Source organism: Peromyscus eremicus, chromosome 2 (genome assembly GCF_949786415.1).
Source record: "Peromyscus eremicus chromosome 2, PerEre_H2_v1, whole genome shotgun sequence".
NCBI classification, from domain to species: domain Eukaryota; kingdom Metazoa; phylum Chordata; class Mammalia; order Rodentia; family Cricetidae; genus Peromyscus; species Peromyscus eremicus.
The window spans coordinates 137,713,554-137,732,687 of record NC_081417.1 but is presented as its reverse complement, the minus strand read 5'-3'; the positions used below and the strand labels follow the sequence as shown (position 1 = coordinate 137,732,687).

Sequence of the window (19,134 nt, the reverse complement as noted above, 5' to 3'; positions counted from 1 at the left end):
AGTTTTTGTCTAGCTGCAAATGATTTTATTTTATTATTTTTTATTTTTATTTTTGTTTTTTCAAGACTGTCTCCTGTAACAGCTCTGGCTTTCCTGGATCTCGCTCTGTAGACCAGGCTGGCCTTGAACTCACAGAGATCTGCCTGGCTCTGCCTCCCAAGTGCTGGAATTAGAGGTGTGCCAGGCCTGACCTCCATTTCTTTTCTTTTCTTTTTTTTTCAGAGTTGAGGACCAAACCCAGGGCCTTGCACTTGCTAGGCAAGCCCTCTACCACTGAGCTAAATCCTCAACCCCAGTGACCTCCATTTCTTATAGTCTCCCTTTGTTTCATTGTTCTTCTGTATATAATATTTTTATTCCAGACCCCACCCCCTACTACTTTTAACTTTTTTGTTGTTGTTTGGTTGGTTGGTTTTTTGAAATGAGGTCTCACTATGTAGCCAGGCTGGTGGCAAATCTCAAAGAGATCCATTTGGCTCCATCTTTGTTGGGATTAAAGGCGTGCCCCACCACACCCTGCTTCCCCTCTGCTACTTTTAATACAGCTGACTGAGAGTGTGCATATCTGTGTATGGGTATGTGCCTGTGATTGCAGATTTTATTAAAAAATAAAACTCAGGAGTAAATATTAGGGAATAAACCTGAGAGATCCATGGAGCGACAGAGCCACGAACACCTGCCTCTCCCCACTTCCCAGATTGAGGAGACTGTACAACTTCTTGGCTCCTCCCTTTACTCCTTGTGTCTTTCTATCTCACCCTGAGTCCTCCAGGAAACTCTATGGTCCATTCCGTCCAGCTGAATGTGAACTCAAAACCAAGGTCGGACTCTATTGGTGGTCTCGGAGTGATCAACGCAAACGAATGTCCCCCAACTGGAGTCCCTGGAGCTAGTGTTTCAGGTGGTTGTGAGCCACCTGATGTGAATGCTAGAACTCAAAGTCAAGTCCCTTAGAAGAGAAGTGTGTGCTCTTAACTGGAAAAACATCTCTGTTTTGTTTTGTTTTGTTTTTCAGTAGTTTGACTATAATATGTCCAGGTGTGATTTCACGTATGTTTATCTTGCTTACAGTTTTCTAAGCTTCTTGGAGCTGTGCATTTTATCTTCTATTTGTTTTAGGGAACTACATGTTAGACTTATGTTTATGTCCTTTGATTTCTCTGTCTCTTTCTCTCTCTCTGCCTGCGTGCACGCGTGCGTGTGTAAAGAATAGAGGTCAACACTCAGTGTCTTCTTTAATTCTCCACCTTATTTTGTTAGTCAGGGTCTCTCACTGAACCTGGAGCTCACTGATTTGGCTAGACTTGCTGGCCAGCAAGCCCCAGCGATCCTCCTATCTCTGCCTCCTTCACGCTAGGATCACATGCATGCACCATGGCATCCATCTTTTCACACAGGTGCTGCAGATCCCAGTTCCTGTCCTCATGCTGTCAAGTAAGTGTTTTACTTTCCCATGAGGTATGACAGCATGATGAAGCTGGCGATGAGATGGGCCAGGAAACAGATGTGGCTGCTACAGGAATGGAAGGACGTGACATTGGCAGCACTTGGACAACCCGGGAATGGACGGCAGTCGCCATCCTTCTAACAGTCATCTTCCCTGTCCCGGCTTTGATTTCTTTAACAGCAAATGGGATATATGATGGTGGTAACTACATCATAGCCCTGTTGAAGATTATATAGCTAATATGCAATTACTTATTTTACAACTTAAGTATTTAGAGCTGTATGTGGTGGTACATAATCTGAGAACTCAGGAGATGTAGGCAGAAGAATCTAGTTCAAAGTCATGCTCAGCTATATAGTGAATTTGAGGCCATCCTAGGCTCCATGAAACAAAAAAACAAAAACCAGTGGGACTAGGTATGTAGCACAGTTGGTAGAGTGCTCACCTAGCATATGCAAGATAACCATGGCCAAAACCTCAGCACAGCTACAAAAACAAAAACAAACTTGAAAATCCATGGTGGACCTCAGCCATTGAGCATGCGTATTACAGAGGATCTGGATTCGGCTCCCAACACTGATGAAACAGAGGAGAAGAAGGAAGAGAAGGAGGAAGAGGAAGAGGAGGAAACAGGCTGGAGAGATAGCTTAGTAAAGTGCTTGCTGTATGCAAGCCTGAGTACCTGAGCTCAATCTCCAGAACCCATGTTGGGGGGGCGGAGGCAAGGGAAAGCAGCTTTGTGATTCCGGGACTGTAGGGCTGGGGAACAGGAGACTGAGACAGGCAAATCCAGACCAATGAAGACTCTGTCTTTAAAAGCAAGATGAATGAGGATTCCTGAGAAACAACACCTGAGGTTGCCCTCTGGCCCCCAAAAGCACATGTATGTGTGTACTCAAGGAACACACACACACACACACACACACACACACACACACACACGTTAAGTATTTAGAATAGTACTGTTTTACAATAAATGTTATGGAAGTGTTATCAGTTATTCTTAGCATCATCTTTATAATTTGTTATTCCACTTCTCAATAAAATCTTGCTTGATTGTCTGAGAGAGAGAGAGAGAGAGAGAGAGAGAGAGAGAGAGAGAATGACACTGATACAAATTTAAATAAATGACCTAAATCACCCTTATACATGCCACAAGCATGCACTCAGTCCAAAGTTTGTAAATATCTTCTCCATATAACTTACAGATTCCTTGTTATCATTTCTATTTCTTTGAGGACTTAATATAGTTGTGCATTTTGTTCAACGACAAGTTCTATGTGACACACAGGCTTCACAGTTGACTCCTCGATAAGTAGGAGATGCCCCTGTAGTCAGCTAGCTGGAAAATAGCATGTGTACCGTACAAACAGTACTTCTGACTCACTTTAGCCTCTGGAAAAAAGGAACTCCAAGCATACCAATATCCCAAAGGGTCTGCAAGAGAAGACTCTCTGCCTTGAAATTCTGTTCCCAGAGCTGATAAATTCGCTAAGCAGCGATCATATCAAAACATGCTGGATAAGGAAGGCAGTGATGGCTTTGAACATAGAAGCTTTTCTCCTGTTCTTCCTAGAGCTCCAGCAAAGTGGGAGCACATGAATAACACTGGAATAAACCCATGAGGATAAGGAGTGGGAGGAGAACATCAGAAGGGAAGATGAAAGGCTGAGTGGGAAAAAAAAAATGAGCCATGCTGAGAGAGAGGTAGAGCAAGTGTGCAGAGACGATCCTAAGGACAAGCAAGCTCGTCCTGCCCCAGAACTACATACAGCTCGGTTCAAATACTAGAAGACCTGGAAACCCAGGTAGAAAGACCAAGGAGAAGAAGGGGCTGAAGACAAGAGCATTAGCAGGAGGTGCCGGTCAGGGGCTTTCCTTTCTGACTCCGAAGGTTTATATAGAAAATGAAAGAAAAGGGGGAGGCGGATTCGAAACTTACGACTCAGTTCTTTGTCCACTCCCATTTCAGCCCCCACAGACTCCTTATTCTGTAGTGAGGCATGGAAATGGTGATTGCTCCGGAGAACTGAACACCCTTAGAGAAATGAAGCTTCTATTATAAAAGGCCATCAACTGGCAACATTCATAAATGGATAGAAAATTGCAATCAACTTTTTTTTCCATTTTGAGATAGTATCTTACTATGTTCCACAAGCTGGCCTTGAACTCACTATCCTTCTGTCTCAACCTTGAAAATGATGGCGTGTCAAGCCTGTGGCACCAAGCCAATTTCCAATCAACTTTTATTTTTATTTTTAATGATTTTTATATTTTTAATATGCACGCGTCTGGAGATGGGTTTGTGTACATGCAGGCAATGCCCAAAGAGGCCAGAAGATGGCATCAGACTCCTTGGAGCTGGAGTTATAGGCTTGGCGGTGCCCACACACACGTAATTACAGGACTGGGGAGGTGCCACATTTGGGGCAGTCCTGGGTTATCTCACACATCACTGTCTCACGTGAGGGAGGTAGGAGCTGGGCTATTTATACACTGATTCCAGAGAGGTTTTTTTTTTTTTTTTTAATGCAGTTTAATCTCTGGCACTCCAGGTCTAAGACTGGAACTGTTAGGATGGCTTTTCTTTATCCTTCTGGGGAAGCCCTCAGGCATGGAGAAGCAGATACCTGGAGCACTGACAGCACCGGAAATTTGAAATTATTTTTAAAGACTCTCCTTTTTTCACATGCCAAATTCAGCTCATCAACAAATTCTATCAGCTCTGTATTAAAAACACAGCTGGGACTTACAGCTACACCTCTTCACCTAAGCCACTGTGCCTGCTCACTCTCCTGGGTCACTCTGTGACCTGCTTCTTCATCTTTCTGTTTTTGCTTCTGCCATATTGGTTTCCTAGAGCTGCCACAACAAGCTAGCTGGTACAAGCAGCAGACGTGCACTATCTCACAGTGCTGTAGGATAAAGATCTGAGGTCAAGGTATTAGCCCGGCCATACTTCCTTTGATGACTGAAGAGCTAGCTAGCTTTCCTGGTCTCTTCTTAGCTTCTGGCGGTTTGCCAACAATCTTTGAATTTTTTTGGCAGGTAGATGCATAACTCCAAACACCTGACTGTACATGTTGTTCTTCCTGTATCTCTTTTGTTTGTTTAAGACAGGGTCTCACTATGTAGCTACTCTGGAGCTCCATATCTAGACCAGGCTGGCCTCCAGCACAGAGGTCTGCCTGCCTCTGCTTCCTAGTGATGGAATTAAAGGCGTGCACCACTCGGCCGGCCCTTCAACCCGGCCTCCCTAGATCTCTGCATAGACTGTGTGTTTGCCTATGTGGTCTGTTTCCAAATCTTCTTCTTCTTCTTCTTCTTCTTCTTCTTCTTCTTCTTCTTCTTCTTCTTCTTCTTCTTCTCCTTCTCCTTCTCCTTCTCCTTCTCCTTCTCCTTCTCCTTCTCCTTCTCCTCCTTCTTCCTCTCCTCCTCCTCCTCCTCCTCCTCCTCCTCCTCCTCCTCCTCCTCCTCAATATGTAGCTCTGAAATTTACTATATAGACCAGGCTGTCCTCAAACTCACAGATATCTACCCGCTTCTGCCTCCTGAATTCTGGGATTAAAAGTGTGTGCCACCACACCTGGCAAAATTTCTTCTTTTAAGGATATCAGTCATGCTGGATTAGGATCCATCATAAAGATGCTATGTCATAATAATTGGCTGTATCTACAAAGACCCTATTTCCAAGTAAAATTTTGTTTGGTGCTATTAAAGACTAGGAGCTTAACCTACCTTCTGCAAGGAACACTAGTCAACCCATTACATTCCTGCCCATTTCTTAAATCTTGGTCATGTATTTACTTATTTATTTATTTATATGTGTGACTGCACGAGTTTATGTATACCATATGCATATGGTCCCCTTGGAGGTCAGAGGGCATCAGATCCTGTGATGGAGTTACAAGCAGTTGTGAGCCACTTGATTTGGGTGCTTTACCCAAGCCCAGATCCTCTATAAGAGCAATAAACTCTCTTAATTGAAGAGCCATCTCTCCAACACTTCATATTCTATTTTTTAAAACTTTATTTATTTTTGAGACAAGGGTCTCATGTAGCTCAGTCTAACCCTCAACTATGTAATTAACGATGACCTTGAACAACTTTCTGGCTGTCCTAGAACTTGCTCTGTAGACCAGGCCAGCCTCAAACTTGGAGATCCGTCTGTCTCTGCCTCCAAGTGCTGGGATTAAGACTCACAACACCATGGCCTGGCTGACCTTGAACTTCTGACCTTCCTGCCTCTACCTCCTGAGTGCTGGGATTGCAGACATGCACCCCAGCACCCCAGGTTTTTGCAGTGCTGAAGATCAAGCCCAGATCTTTGAGCATGCTCAGCAAGCACTCTACCAACTTGAGTCACACTTCCAGCCCCTACTTTGATCCTTTCAAAGAGCAAATGAGGTTTTTATTTCTGTTTAAATGATCTCCATGTTTCAGAGTAAAAATCCAACATTTCTAAATGGTCTACGACACCATAATTGTCAGCCTGCCCATCTTCTCCTCTCTGACTGTCTCTCATTCTCTTCATTTAGTCCATTTCAGTCCACAGCTTTATTGTTCCCTGAAACCCTATGGTGATAGTCAAAAGATAAGTGTGTGTATTAGGTGAAGATACTGTCAACGTGTTCTCCCCTTTTCGACATCAGTGAGCAGTCAAGCTCATATTTCCCCGTTTGGAGATTTGAAGGTCTTCCCCAGGGAAATTAAACCAGGAGAAAGCCCACAAACTCACAACTGGAAGTCTTCTAATGAGAAAAGAGATGTTAGGATGGCCAAGTGGTCTAAGGAGCCAGACTCAAGCTTAGCTTCTTCATATTGAGGGTTCTGGTCTCCCATGGAGGCGTGGGTTCAAATCCCACTTCTGACACATCTGCACATAAAATAAAAATAAATAAATTTTTTTAAAAAAAAGGAAAAACAGACCACCTCATTTGTAAAGTCCACCAGAAAATAAGCCATGCCTCTGTATACAAATATCCCACTGACTTTCATCAATGCTTTCCTCTCTGCTAGATGTGATGGTACACACTGTGGAGGGCCCCCCAAAACAGCCTGACCATACAGCTGCCATGGCAGGCTTAGGGGCCTAGACATAGTTTCTGAGACAGGCTTACTGGCAGGCAATACCCAGATCCAGGGAAAGTCTTAAGCTGACACCACCCAGGGATCCACCCAGGGATCCACCCAGGGATGAGGAAGTACCTAACATTCCAACCATTAGATAAGGTGGCCAGATGTCCTTGAGCCTAGCACGCACAACTATTCCCCTTTCTACCAAGATACTTAGAAAATTGTCAGCCAATCAGGGTCCTGAACCCTGGAAATCCCCTCACCCCAACCTCTGTTATGATAAAAATCCCACCCTGCCTGGGCTCAGGGCACTCTGCTCTCACCCCTGTGTCAGACAGATAGAGGGACCAAGCTCCAGAGCTTGAAATAAAGGCTTTTTGCTTTTACATGCAGGATTTGGTCTCTGTGGTGATCTCTTGGGGGTCCCTGTGATCTGGGCATAACAACACCTGTAACAAGAGCCAGGACAATCATGTTTAAGGCCAGCATCAGTTATACAAGGAGTTGAAGGCAGTTGGGCTATATAACTAAACCATGAGGAAGAGATTTCTTAAAAGACAAATGAGGCCGGGCGGTGGTGGCGCACGCCTTTAATCCCAGCACTCGGGAGGCAGAGCCAGGCGGATCTCTGTGAGTTCGAGGCCAGCCTGGGCTACCAAGTGAGTTCCAGGAAAGGCGCAAAGCTACACAGAGAAACCCTGTCTCGAAAAACCAAAAAAAAAAAAAAAAAAAGACAAATGAACAAGAAACATTTCTCTTCGCTAGCTAGACGGGTCAGCAGTCAAGAACACCTGCTACCTGCTGCTCTTCCAAAGGACCAGGGTTCAATTCCCAGCACCCACATGGTGGCTGATAAACACCTGTAACTCCAGTTCCTGGGGATCTGACACCCTCCTCTGGCCTTCTTGGGCACCAAGCATGCACATGTTGCACAGATATATATGTGGAAAAACATCTATAGGCATAAAATGTTTTAAAAATAAAATAAGATAAAGAAATGCTATTCTTGAGGCTAATGAGATGGCTAAGTAGGTATAAAGAGACCAATGACCTGAATTTGACCCAGAACACACCCAGTGGAAGGAGAGAACAAACTTCCACAAGTTGTCCTCTGACCCCCATGCAGGCACTGTGGTACTCACATGTGAATGCACACATGTGGGTGTGTACACACATGCACATAAACACACACAAAGTAAAAAAGTATGAAAAGAACTTAATGCCATCCCATAACCAGAAATCTCCTGCAAGAACTCAGTAAGCACCTTCTCTTTTCTCTGTCATCAGACAATCTGGATTTCTCAAAATCAGTGCTGACCCCTTTTCCTCAAACCCTTGTCTTTGCAGTTAAAACTTCTGCTTTGACTTTGCACTCAGTTTTGTTTCTATAACCACTGGGATGATTATAATCATCACCCCATCCTGAATCATCAGCTGGCCAAGTGTGTCAGTAAGGTACCCTGAAGGGACTGGTTGCTGCGGGCCGCAGGAAAATACTATAAGTACTCAGCTGGTTATGGCAAAGCCACTACCTGAAGGGATCAAGGAATTCTTTCAGAGGAAGCCAAGTTCCAAGCAGCTTTTGGTGTTATTTGGCTTGTTATATTTCAGCTGTCTTCTGTTATGAAAATCATGTGTGCCTTCATAGTTTTCCCAATTGATTTTTCCCTAAGAAGTGCTAACAGTGTGGACTGATCATTCTCTGGACATATACACTGAAGGTATTTGGAGAACAGCTTCAAGAAAGGCTTCCTTCCCCCCCACCCCCAGCCCATCCATTTCTCCCTTTTCATCACTGGAATCAGATATCTCCCTTAGCCACTTTCAAGGACTAACAGAAATAACAGTCCACATGTTAGTCTCCTGATTTAAGGTAAATTCCACAAGGAGATACCGCCTCGGTCAGGTGGATGTTAAGTAATAGCTTTACACAATTTAGCTCGGACCTTCCTTTCTTACAGCTTTACTAACTTTATAGACCTCTAACTCCTTACCTAACCACTTCTCAGAATGTAGACTTAACACATAGATCCCCTTTTTCATATACTAACCAGTCATTAGCACTCAGTTGACTTCCTCTTTTACCATTCCCATTTGGGATTATAAAAGGAAGCTTGGTGGTCACTGTCTGAGGAAAATTCTTACCTGTCTTTATGACCCCATAGAATTCAAGCCTGCTGACCTTGCTCAACAAGGGGATTGCTATTGCTTGGGTTTATAACTGGACTGCTGAGAGACTTAGAAGGAACGTAGAGAACTGAGAGAATAAGGAGACGGAGAAGAGAAAAGGGAATGGAAGAACTAGATGGGTAAGAACTTGAGAGGAACAAACTAGATGGGGAAGAACTAGATTGAAGGGCTAGAAGAGAGGACTAGAGGAACGAGATGGGAGATGAGGAAGAGCCAGATGGAGAAGAACAAGATGAGGAAGAACAAGATGAGAGAGAAGGAGACGGGAGAGGAGCTGATAGGGGAAAGAACTAGATAGATGGGAACCTAGAAGGGGCAGAACTAAGATGAAGGAATTAAGATAGAACCTGGAGGGGACAGTAGATAAATGTAGAGAGAAATCAGGGAAGAAAGGAGCTAAAATGAGAGCAGAGTATAAGCTTGTAGAGAGAGAACTGACACAGAATAATAAAGTGTATGGACTAAGGAGTTTCGTGTACATAGATTCATTTCTTTTCATCAAAGATTAATTATCATCTTGTTGTAGATTCTTCCCAGACCCTGGGAAAGGACTAGCCAGGGGCTGGATCCGCATAGTCCTCGTGATAGTTAAAACGTTGCTGGTTAGTGGGGTGGTGCTGGTTACTGGCAGAAAAGTCACGGGCCACAGCAAGACCCAATGTTAGTTTTTAGAGCTTTATTAGAAGGGGAAGGGGGGAGAGAGTAGAGTGGGAACAGAGAGACAGCAGAGAGAAGACAGAGAGAGAGAGAGAGAGAGAGAGAGAGAGAGAGAGAGAGAGAGAGAGAGAGGGGTGGGGGTCTGCCTCTGGCTTTTTAAAGACAGGTATATAGTCACTCGCTGATGAAGTAAGACACCAGACCTAGAGGAGTGAGGGCAGGATCCTAACACCCCGATAACTGGTATTGGCCCAAAACACCCCAAGACCAAGTTCTCAGCACAAAGGAGATTTATTTGCCTCAGAGAGACAGAGGGCAGGGAATAAGAGACAAAGACAGGAGACAGAGGTCCAGGGAGAAGGGGAAGGGAACAAGGGGGAGGAGGCAGGGGTATTTGTCCAAGAGGGACAAGGGATTGTTTCTGAATAGAGAGGAGACAGACATGGACCATAGGTAAATGGCAGTTTATAAAGGGAAAAGGAGAAACCCTGTGTCAGGATGAGGTGTTTAATTTTAATTGGGCTTGTTGATTAGGGTAGCCAAAGGGGGCTTTTGATTGGGGGACTTCAATACTTTGATAGCTGGACCTTGGTAGTCAGCCTCAGGAGGAGGAAATGGCCACATAAAGGAACGGACCTTGGAGGCTAGCTTTAGGAATGTCATCTAACTGTTCTTAGCAAGGCCTGCTACAGCCATGTTTACCATGCTTGGGCTGACTAGAGTCCCATCATACCCTAAATGAATCAGAGATCACCACCAAAGTGGAAGCTAATCAATCAGTACCGGGAGCAAATAAAATTTTAGAACTATTGTAAAGATCCTCATAAGTGAAAGAAAATATTATATTCCATAAAACAAGTGTATGAAACTGTAAAAGAGCACATAAGAGTTATTGATGTGGACTGGGGAAATGGCTCAGTCAGCAGAGTGTTTTCCTGGCATGCAGATAGACCTGGAGTCGATCCCCAGAACCCATGTGAAATGCTGGGCATAGAGATGAATCTGTAATCCCAGAGTTGAGGAAGTGGAGATGGAACGACCCCTGATGTTCACTGGCCAGCCAGTCTAGGTGAACTGGAGAGCTGGAGGTCAGTGAGAGACTGAGAGATTGTTTCAAAGGAGGCGAACTTCCTGAGGACAACACCCATGTTTACACACTCACACGCGTGTGCATGCACACACACACATAAATGTTACCTAAAAAATTTCAAAAATTCAGTAGAAGATGTCTCAGTTACTTTTCTATTGCTGTGAAAAGACACCATGACCAAGGCAGCCTATAAGAGAAAGTACCTAACTGGGGGCTGGCTTATGGTTTCAGAGGGCAGGTCTATAGCCATCATGGTGGGTAACATGGTGGCAGGCAGGCATGGTGATGGAGCATCAGCTGTTAACTTACATCTTATCCACAAGTTGGAGGGAGAGAGAGAGAGACAGAGAGAGAGAGACACTGGGCCTGGCATGGGCTTTTGAAACCTCAAAGCAGTCAGACATGGTGGCACACACCTTTAATCCCAGCCTGAAGGAGGCAGAGGCAGGTGGACCTCTGTAAGTTTGAAGCCAGCCTGGTCTACATAATGAGTTCCAGGACAGCCAGAGCTATATAATAGTATCTCACAAAAGAAAAAAAAAAAAAGAAGAATCTCAAAGCCTACCCCCAGTGACACACCTCCTGCAACAAGGCCACACCTCCTAATCTTCCCAAACAATTCCATCAACTAGGGACCAAGTACTTAAATATGTGAGCCCATGGGAGCCATTCTCATTCAAACCACCACAGAAGAGTTGGGGGGAAAAAATTGGAAATTTGGAAGACAAGAAAATGAAGATAAATTTAGGAATAATCAATTAATTGGGAAGTCCAAAGAAGAGAAATTAGGAGAAGAAATTATCAAAGAAATAACAGAAGAAAAACTCCAGGGGTGGGCTAGAGAGATGGCTCAGAGGTTAAGAACACCAACTGCTCTTCCAGAAGTCCTGAGTTCAATCCCTAGCAACCACATGGTGGCTCACAACCATCTGTAATGAGATCTGACACCCTCTTCTGTATACATAATAAATAAAAATAAATCTTAAAAAACAACAACAAAAACCTCCAGGGGCTGGAAATGCAGTTGGTAGAATGCTTGTCTAGCATACATAGTGTTCTGGGTTTGATCTTCAGCATGGAATAAACTGGATGTGACAGTGGTACATAGTCATAATGTACCAGCCACGTGGAGGTAGATACAAGAGGGTTAAAAAATGCAAGATCATCCTCAGCTACACACTGAGCTCCAAACCAGCCTGTATTACATTAGACCCTGTCTCAAAAATAAAAGAAAATTAAAAAAAAAAAAAAAAAAAAGAATAAGCCAGGCGGTGGTGGCGCACACCTTTAATCCCAGCACTCAGGAGGCAGAGCCAGGCGGATCTTTGTGAGTTCGAGGCCAGCCTGGTCTACAGAGCGAGATCCAGGAAAGGTGCAAAGCTACACAGAGAAACCCTGTCTCGAAAAACCAAAAAAAAAAAAAAGAATGAAAACAAACAAAAAACTTCAGAACTTAAGTTTTTAGCATCAAAGAGTTCACTAAAGTGCATGATGACTAAAAAAGAAATCCACAGACAGATATATTATTTTGAAGTTCCAGCATATCAGATATAAAGAGAAATTTCTATAAAAAGTTCTAGAAAGGAAAATAGGTCACATACAAAGCATCAAGAAACAGAATGGATTTTGTTTTCTCTGCTGATAACCTAGGACATAAAGGAACGGTGTAGGTCTTTTGGGCCACAAGAATATATTATAGAGATTCAGCTGTGAATTAAAGCTATACTCTGACAGGCCAAAGGTCTGTCAAAAGGCAAGCCATTTATTATGAATATTTGGTGTTATACAGGTTTTAATATTTCAGCTATCTTCTGTGAAATTCTTGTGTGCCCAAATACTTCCAAACCATTTTGGCAAACAGCTAAGCTTCTCAGACACTGTTCCACTAGGCACTAACTCCCCTGCTGAGCCTAGGAGACTAACAGCCTACTAGATGTATAGTTTTGTTTATTGTGCAAATCAAGTTCAGATCTTTCACTACCCCAGAGCAACCTCTTAGATAAAGGGATTTCCCCTCACCAGGTGCTTCCAGCTGTGATGCAGCTTGACTAGCTATCAGTACCCCTCCCCTGCCCTGTCAGGAAACTGGTAGCAGAGAAAAACAGAGGCAGTTTTATTTTTAGTGACTTATAGATTTCTTTACCCTATGACTTGTAAGTGTATAGCTTGAGCACATTTATGATAGACTCGTAATGTTTTCACCACAGTAAGGATAGATTCCTAGCACGTAAATTCCTTCTCTGACTTATTCCAGCGACTATCTAACTCCACCTTCATTCTCTTCCTCTTTTTTGGGTTGCAAATGAAGTTGTCAGGAAGTTTCTGGTGGGAACTTTGCAATTTTTTTTTAAATTTTATTTTATTTTATTTTATTTGGTTTTTCCAGACAAGTTTTCTCTGTATAGCTTTGTGCCTTTCCTGTAACTCCTCTGTAGACCAGGCTGGCCTCGAACTCACAGAGCTCACAGAGATCCACTTGGCTCTGCCTCTTGAGTGCTGGGTTTAAAGGCGTGCACCACCACTGCCTGGCTGAACCTTGCAATTCTTATGTTGTATTGTAAACATGAAGGCGTTGCTGGCTTGGGATAGATATAGACATGTCCCAATAGAGGCGAGGAGAATTTTTGAACAGAATGATGGTGGCGGACGAATAAACGAGTTGGACGAAAGAGCTCTGTGTATCTAGATTCATTCCCGAGGCGCTGAGAGCATCACTTCTGGGCATCCTGGGATAGTATAATATTAAGGCTGGTCCTATAATATTATACAAAATGTAGGCAATGTTCTTAAGAAGAATTATGCTAGCCCAGAATTCTACACCCAATTAACAACTGGTCAAGTATGAGAATAGAATCAGAATAATGAGAGGAGGACTCTGAGATATCCTAACTTTGATCACAAAGGTTGGAGGAAGAAGAGCAGGAAAGGTGTCGAAAGTCTATAAACTAATAACCTTGAGGCAGAGAACAAATCAACATTTTAGGAGCTAGAGAGATGTCTCAGTGGTTAAGAGCACTGCTACTCTTTCTGAGGTCCTGGTTTGGTTCCCAGCACCCACATGGTAGCTTACATCCATCTTTAACTCTTGTTCCAGGGGAGCCGATGCCCTCTACTAACCTCTGTAGGCACTAGGCAGGCATGTGGGACAGACACATGTAGACAAAAGTCATATACATAAAATAAGCTTTTCCCTTTTTCCTACTGGATACAGTGATCATAGCCTACATAGTAAGTTTGAAGCCAGTTTAGGCCACATGAGATCTTGTCTTAAAAACAAAAAGAAGGGGCTGGAGATAGCTCAGTAAAGTGCTAATCATGAAGACACAACTCCACTTCTCAGAATCTATATAAAACATGCATGGTAGCACACACTTGGAACCCCAGTCCTGGGAAGGCACTGACAGCTGATCCCTGGGATTCCCCAGCTAGCCAATCTAACTTACTGAGCAAGTTCTAAACTAGTGAAAGATCCTGCCTCAAAATAATAAAATAATGATGAATGGCACCCGAGGAATGACATCTGAGGTTATCCTCTGACCTTTGACTTCACTCACTCCCTTACACACACACACACACACACACACACACACACACACACACACACACAAAACCTAAGGGGAAAAAAAAGAAATGAAAGAATATGAAGAATTTATAACCTTCATAAATTGCCAGTGGGAATGTGGTGGCCACCAAGGAAAACCGTTTGTCAACAAATGGAATATAGAATGATCATATAAGCCAGCAACCATTTCATCTTCAGCTATACATCCAAAAGAGATGAAAATTTATGGTCATACAAAAAGTTGTGTATGAATGTTCACATCGGTATTACAGCCAAAACATGTACAACTCAAGTGTTAACTAACCAAAGGATAAATAAAATGTGGTGGCATAAGGCTGGCAAGATTGCTCAGTGGATTAAGCATCCCAAGGCTCATGACCTGAGTTGGATCCCTGGAACCTAGATGATAGAAGCAGAGAACCAATTCCTTCAAGTTGTCCTTTGACCTGCATATGTGTGCTAAGGCATGTATGTACACCCAAATCATTCCAGGATAAATAAATGTGCTTCAATAAACCCCACATCTTTTTTATTTATGTCTATGTGCCTGTGTCTGTGTAAGTGTATGCCAAATGCCTGTGGGTGCCTGCAGAGGCCAGAAGAGGGTGTTTTATTCCCTGGAACTGGAGTTATAGAGGGTTGTGAGCCAGCCGACATGGAAGCTGGGAACTGAACTCTGGTCCTATGGAAGAGCAACAAATGCTCTTAATTGATGAACCATCTCTCTCCAGCTGCTGTAATAAAGTTTTTTAAATGTGGTATATTCATACAATAGAATAGAATACATGCTACAACATAGATGAACTTTGAAATTATGATATGTGACCGGCAGCAGTAGTGAGTGGCACATGTCTTTAATTCCAGCACTTGGGAGTCAGAGGTAGGCGAATCTCTGTGAGTTTAAGGCCAACTTGTTCTACAGAGAGAGATCCAGGACAGCCAGGGCTGTTACACAGAGAAACCTTGTCTCAACTCCCCCTCGCCCCAAAAAATATATGATGAGTGGAAGAAATGAGACATAAAAGGCCACATAGTCTATGACTTCATTTATATGAAATGTCTAGAATGTGAAAATTCAGAGATAAAGGTAGATTTATAGTTCCCAGGACTATGTGAAGGAATGGATAGTGAGTAAATGTGAAGCTTTATTTTGGGGGTGATGAGAACATTCTGGAGTTCTATAGTAGAGCTGATTACATCTTGTGAGTCTACAAAGAGCCATTGAACTTTAAAGATGGTGAAATTTACCCAGGCATGGTGGTGCACACCTTTAATCCCAACACGCAGAGGCAGAGGCTGGCGGATCTCTTGTGAGTTCCAGGTCAGCCTGGTCTACAGAGTGAGTTCCAGGACAGCCAGGGCTACATAGTGAGCTACAAACAAAACCAAAAATAAAAAGATGGTAAATTTTACAGTACAAGAATTTTATCTCAGGCCGGGCGGTGGTGGCACACGCCTTTAATCCCAGCACTCAAGAGGCAGAGGTAGATCTCTGTGAGTTTGAGGCCAGCCTGATCTACAAAGCGAGTTCCAGGAAAGGCGCAAAACTACACAGAGAAATCCTGTCTCGAAAAACCAAAAAAAAAGAAAAAAAGAAAGAAAAAGAATTTTATCTCAGGGCTAGAGAGATGGCTAAAGCTTGCCATCAGATCTGATGACTTCAACTGGATTTCTGAAACCTACATGATAGAAGAATAGAAATGACTTCCCCAAGGTGTCCTCTGACCTCCCCACTTGAGCATGGCACATGCACACTCACATAAATAAGAAGAATTATAAATAAATCAGTGTAAATTGTTAAAGAAATTATATATGATTTAAGAATTTAGAAGCCGGGCAATGGTGGTGCTCGCCTTTAATCCCAGCACTCGGGAGGCAGAGGCAGGCAGATCTCTGTGAGTTCGAGGCCAGCCTGGTCTACAGAGCAAGTTCCAGGACAGGTTCCAAAACTACACAAAGAAACTTGGTCTCAGAAAAAAGAAAAAAAAGTAGAAAAGAGCAAGGTTGCTGTGGACTAGGAGCAGGTGGTTCAACATTCCGTTTCCGTGGCTCTTGGAGAGCTGGTTTAGTTAGGGCACATTGCTTGTCCTATTGCTGTGATAAACATTGTGACCAAGAGCTACTTGCGGGCCCGGGCTTATTTGGCTCCTACATCCTGGCCACAGTTGATCACTGAGGAAGTCAGGGCAGGAGCGGAGGCGGGAACCACAGAGGAAAGTGGCTTCTTTCTCATTGGCTGTCTTATACAAGCCAGGATCACCTGCCCACAGTGGCGAGTCTCTTCCATATCAATCAGTCATTAAGAAAATGTCCCCGACATGCCCTACAGGCCAGACTGATAGGGGCATTTTCTCAGTTGAGGCTTCCTCTTCCCAGGTGACCCTAGTTTACATCCAATTGACAAAAACTAACCAGCATAATGTGGGTCCCTGTCCCCATCATTTGGAATTGATCCACTTTAATTTCACCTTAGTTTTTTATTTATTCGTTTGAAAGCTGGACATGGTGGTATATGTCTGTAATTCTAGAGCTTGAGGCTAGGCCAGCCTGGGCAATAGAGAGAGACCTAGTTTCAAAAAACAAACTAAAAAAAATTGGTTTGAGTTGAGAGGTTCACAGCTAAAGAACAGCAAGATTCCTCCCTACTGCAGCTGGTCAACTTCAAAAGAAGTTCCTTCTCCATGTGTAAGCGATGGACTTTCAGAAATGCTGGCAGGAAGGGACGCTGAGTCAGAGTACAGATCAGAGCAGACACAAGGATGGAGTATCACAGGTAGATGGTGACTGGAGTCCAACCTGTGAGTGAGCTCAGCATCCACCAGTGAGAATCCCTTTGGCACAGCCTGCCTCTGGGACAGCACTAATTAGTTCAAGTAGGTCATTCTCCTTCGCCAACCATAACTGAGCATGCTCTGTGTGCCCAGCTCTCTTCTCCAGATGGGTGAGCCAAGCACCTCTCTTTGAGTGGCTCGGGTACAGAATGTGTAAACATGTTTAGTCCCTGAGGGATCTGTTCTTTTCTCTTACACTGGGCTGAGATCTGGAGCATACTGTCTCTCGAGGGACAATCCCAGAGGCTCAACAGAGACACTGCATTATGGGTTTTAGCTGGGGAAGGACAAGGAACAAGAAGTAGCAATTATTGGGTGCGTCCTCCCTCAATCCCCAACACACAAGAGCACACACTGGGCTTAGAGGATTCAGCTCCCTTTCTGAGATGACCTTCAGCCGGTGAGGGGAAGGTACTTAGGGTTAGTAAGTTACAGAACAGGAATTGGAACCCAGACCTATCTGATTAAAAAAAGAAATCTTCACTCAGAGAAGCTTGGCACTTTGCCCAGAGAGTCTCATTTGTAGCTTCCACCATTGACACATCACTTGTTCACTCATTCGTTCATTCCATAAGCTCCACCCCCAAAGGCATTTGCTACCTGGAAGGTTGTTAGGAAACAGAGACACAAATCTGAATACTTGAATAAAGCCTAAGACCTGTGTTGCTGCGTGAGATTTTGTTTGTGTTCTGACAAATAAAGCTTGCCTGGAGATCAGAGGGTGGAGCTAGATACTAGTTAACCATGGAGGCCACACACCTTTTCTTTTGAGGCAAGGTTTCTCTGTGTAGTTTTGGTGCCTGTTCAGGATCTCACTCTGTAGACCAGGTTGGTCTCGAACTCACAGAGATCCACCTGGCTCTGCCTCCTGAGTGCTGGGATTAAAGATGTGTGCTACCACTGGGCTTGCTACCCGGAAGCGGTAGCACACATCTTTAATCCCAGCTATTAGGAGGCTCAAACCTTTGATCCCAGCACATGGGAGGCAGAGACAGGAATATAAGGTGGGTAGAGACAGGATCTCAGTCCCTATTCAGTCTAAGGATTCATAGAGACAGGATGTTCTATTCTGTCTGAACATTAGTAGAGACTAATTAGGATCATGCTTCAGACCTACCCTCAAGGATTTATAGAGCAGTGGGGAGCCAGGCCTGGACTGAGATACAAGCAAGGAGTTGAGTTGATTGCATCATCAAAGGAGGCCCTAGAGTGGTGGCCAGGGGATAAGAGGACCTAATAGGAGAAAATAATAATTCAAGTATTGGCAATAGAGGCGAATTCTCTACCCATCCCTTTCCTGGAAGTGTGTGAGGTACAGGGGGCTGAGCAGCGAACGGGCAGAGAGATCTGAAGGGGAAGTGGTATTGAGGCATGGCTTCTCAGCCACAGCAGGAAGCAGAGCAGGAAGCGGAGGGTAGGAAGGCTACCCAAACTGAGACACGGCAATTTAGTGACTACAGAACTGCAACAGAAAGGGTGACTAGGAAGAGGGTTTGAGAATGGAATGGAGATAACGGAGTAGCCAACAAAGACAGAGTTGGGATATCTGAAGGGGGAAAGTCTGCCTCAAACCAGGCCAGCATTGTTTAAAAAGTTTTGTTTTGAGGCAGGGTCTCATGTAGGTTAGGCTAGCCTTTTACTCACTGTGTAGGTGAGGATGACTTTGAACGTCTAATTCTCCTGCTTCCACCTCCGAATTGCTAGGATTTCAGGCATATGCCACCATAACCTGTTTTGGCAGTGCTGGGGAACTGAACCCAGGACTTCTTCCGGCATGCGAGATAAGGTCTCTCCCGACTAAGCTTCAATTCCAGCTCCACCAACATTGTTTAGATTGTATGAGGAAATGCTGTGAGGTGGGGAAGGGAGGTTGGCTACCAGGTTTGAAAACTTGAGCCCTGGCGCTAGAGATGACTTATCTATTAAGAGTGATTACTGGCCGAGCAGGCAGATCTCTGAGTTCAAGGCCAGCCTGGTCTACAGAGTGAGTTCCAGAACAGCCAAAGCTACACAGAGAAACCCTGACTCGAAAACAAAACAAAAGCCAGAAAAATGTGTATACTAGTCTTTTGGAGGACCAAGGTTCAGTTCCCAGCACTGGTATTCAGCAGCTTATAACTACCCTTAACTCTAGTGTAGTTGGAATTTTCTTTGGGCAGCTAACCAGCTCTCAAAGATATGGAGCCTTAGCTTAGGTTTGTCCCACTAGCTCTTTTAACTTAATTTAAGATGTTTCTATTCATCTTCATTTTTGCCTCGTGGCTTTTTACCTTTCTTTCAT

At 43.9% G+C, this 19,134-nt stretch overlaps 1 non-coding gene across 1 annotated transcript; it reads left to right on the top strand.

The window, feature by feature from the left end:
- The first annotated feature begins 6,215 nt into the window (after positions 1–6,215).
- On the top strand, positions 6,216–6,320 carry Trnal-caa (transfer RNA leucine (anticodon CAA)). Its single transcript has 2 exons — positions 6,216–6,253; positions 6,276–6,320. It is a non-coding gene; the product is annotated as a tRNA-Leu (tRNA).
- Positions 6,321–19,134: the final 12,814 nt, after the last annotated feature.